Consider the following 3,302-nt stretch of genomic DNA (forward strand, 5'->3'; position numbering starts at 1 on the left):
TCACAGATGTTCAGAGCAAGGTTGGAACCTCCCAACACCAAACTTAGAGTTTGAATGTGGGGGTTCAACACCAAACTTAGAGTTTGGTTGTGGCCTCCCAACACCAAACTTAGAGTTTGACTTTGGGGGCTTTGGTTGACTATGTAGTGAGAGAAGCTTTTCATGCTTCCTCTCCATGGTTACAGAAGGAGATCCTTGAGTTTTAAACACAAGATTGTCCTCATTCAGTTGAAGGATCAATTCTCCTCTGTCCACATCAATCACAGCTCTTGCTGTGGCTAGGAAGGGTCTTCCAAGGATGATGGATTCATCCTCATCCTTCCCAGTATCCAGGACTATGAAATCAGCAGGGATGTAAAGGCCTTCAACCTTTACTAGCACGTCCTCTACTTGTCCATAAGCCTGTTTTCTTGAGTTGTCTGCCATCTCTAATGAGATTCTGGCAGTTTGCACCTCAAAGATTCCCAGTTTCTCCATTACAGAGAGTGGCATGAGGTTTATCCCTGACCCAAGGTCACATAGAGCCTTTTCAAAGGTCATGGTGCCTATGGTACAAGGTATTAAGAACTTTCCAGGATCCTGTTTCTTCTGAGGCAATCTCAGTTGATCCAGATCACTCAGTTCATTCGTGAGCAAGGGAGGTTCATCTTCCCAAGTCTCATTACCAAATAATTTGGCATTCAGCTTCATAATTGCACCAAGGTACTTGGCAACTTGCTCTTCAGTAACATCTTCATTCTCTTCGGAAGAAGAATACTCATCAGAGCTCATGAATGGCATAAGGTGGTTTAATGGAATCTCTATGGTCTCCAGATGAGCCTCAGAGTCCTTTGGTTCCTCAGAGGGAAACTCCTTATTAATCTCTGGACGTCCCAGGAGGTCTTCCTCGTTGGGGTTCACGACCTCTCCCTCCCGTGTAGGTTCGGCCAAGGTAATCAATTCAATGGCCCTGCACTCTCCTTTTGGATTTTCTTCTGTATTGCTTGGGAGAGTACTAGGAGGGGTTTCAGTGACTCTTTTACTCAGCTGGCCCACTTGTGCTTCCAAATTTCTAATGGAGGACCTTATTTCATTCATGAAACTTAGAGTGGCCTTAGATAGATCAAAGACTATGTTTGCCAAGCTAGATGGGGTCTGCTCAGAACTCTCTGTCTTTTGCTGAGTGGATGATGGAAAAGGCTTGCTATTGCTAAACCTGTTTCTTCCACCATTTTTAAACCCTTGTTGAGGCTTTTGTTGATCCTTCCATGAGAGATTTAGGTGATTTCTCTATGAGGGATTATAGGTGTTTCCATAGGGTTCACCCATGTAATTCACCTCTGCTATTGCAGGGTTCTCAGGATCATAAGCTTCTTCTTCAGAAGATGCCTCTTGAGTAATGTTGGATACAGCTTGCATTCCATTCAGACTCTGAGAAATCATATTGACTTGCTGAGTCAATATTTTGTTCTGAGCCAATATGGCATTCAAAGTATCAATTTCAAGAACTCCCTTCTTCTGAGGCGTCCCGTTACTTACAGGATTCCTCTCAGAAGTGTACATGAACTGGTTATTAGCAACCATGTCAATGAGTTCTTGAGCTTCTGCAGGCGTTTTCTTTAGGTAAATGGATCCACCTGCAGAATGGTCCAATGACATCTTTGATAGTTCAGATAGACCATCATAGAATATATCCAGAATGGTCCATTCTGAAAGTATGTCAGAAGGACACTTTTTGGTCAGTTGCTTATATCTCTCCCAAGCTTCATAGAGGGATTCACCTTCTTTCTGTCTGAAAGTTTGAACATCCACTCTAAGCTTACTAAGCTTTTGAGGAGGAAAGAACTTGGCTAAGAAAGTCGTGACCAGCTTATCCCAAGAGTTCAGGCTATCTTTAGGTTGAGAGTCCAACCATACTCTAGCTCTGTCTCTTACAGCAAACGGGAAAAGCATAAGCATGTAGACTTCGGGATCAACCCCATTGGTCTTAACAGTATCACAGATCTGCAAGAATTCAGTCAAGAACTGAAAAGGATCTTCAGATGGAAGTCCATAAAACTTGCAGTTCCGTTGCATCAGAGAAACCGATTGAGGTTTAAGCTCAAAATTGTTTGCTCCAATGGCAGGGATTGAGATGCTTCTTCCATGTAAATTGGAATTAGGTGCAGTAAAGTCACCAAGCATCCTCCTTGCATTGTTATTATTTTCGGCCATGTCTCCTTTTTCGAAAATTTCTGTTAGATTTTCTCGAGAGAGTTGTGCTTTAGTTTCCCTTAGCTTCCTCTTCAGAGTCCTTTCAGGTTCAGGATCAGCTTCAACAAGAATGTTCTTATCCTTGTTCCTGCTCATATGAAAAAGAAGAAAAAAGCAGAAAAGAAAATATGGAATCCTCTATGTCACAGTATAGAGATTCTTTTATGTGAGTAGAAGAAAGTAAGAATAGAAGAAGGAAAAGATTAGAATCCAAACACAAGGGTGAGGATAGAAGTGTTAATGGATGAATAAATAAATAGAAGGAGATTAGAGATGAGAGAAGAATTCGAAAATTTAACAAAATAAAATAAAAATATTTTAAATCTAAATTTAAAATTCAAAAATTAAAATTGAAATTAAATTAAATTAAAATTAAAACAATTAGTTAATTAAAACGAAATTTTGAAAAAGAGGGAAGGAATTTTCGAAAATTAAAGGTAGAGAGTTAGTTGGGCAGTTTTGAAAAAGATATGATTGAAACAAAAAGATATGATTGATTAAAAGAGATTTGAAATTTGTTTTTGAAAAAGATATGATTGAAATTGAAAAAGATATGATTGAAACAAAAAGATAAGATTGATTGAAAAAGATTTGAAAATCAATTTTAAAAAGATAAGAAGTTAGAAAAGATTTTGAAATTGATTTTGAAAAAGATGTGATTGAAACTTATTTTGAAAAAGATTTGAAAAAGATTTAAAAAGATTTGATTTTGAAAATTAAAGTTAATTACTTGACTAACAAGAAACTAAAAAGATATGATTCTAGAGTTTAAGGATTGAACCTTTCTTACTAGGCAAGTAACAAACTTAAAAATTTTGAATCAATCACATTAATTGTTAGCATTAATTTCGAAAATATGAAATAAAAACAAGAAAAAGATTTTGAAAATAATTTTTGAATTTTTTGAAAATCATAAAAGAAAATGAAAAGGATTTAATTTTTGAAAAAGATTTTTGAAAAAGATAAGATTTTCAAGTTGAAAATATGAGTTGACTCATAAGAAACAATTGAATTTCAAAAATTTTTGAAAGAGTCAATCCAAATTTTTGAAATTTTTAGAGAGAAAAAGG

General features: G+C 36.6%; 1 non-coding gene and 1 pseudogene across 1 annotated transcript; one reads left to right on the plus strand and one right to left on the minus strand.

The window, feature by feature from the left end:
* Positions 1-2,328, minus strand: LOC148548024 (uncharacterized; annotated as a pseudogene).
* On the plus strand, positions 1,697-1,800 carry LOC148548025 (small nucleolar RNA R71). Its single transcript, XR_015897616.1, has one exon. It is a non-coding gene; the product is annotated as a small nucleolar RNA R71 (small nucleolar RNA).
* Positions 2,329-3,302: the final 974 nt, after the last annotated feature.

The sequence above is a fragment of the Arachis ipaensis genome, chromosome B8 (genome assembly GCF_059453495.1).
Source record: "Arachis ipaensis isolate K30076 ecotype BB chromosome B8, ASM5945349v1, whole genome shotgun sequence".
NCBI classification, from domain to species: Eukaryota; Viridiplantae; Streptophyta; class Magnoliopsida; order Fabales; family Fabaceae; genus Arachis; species Arachis ipaensis.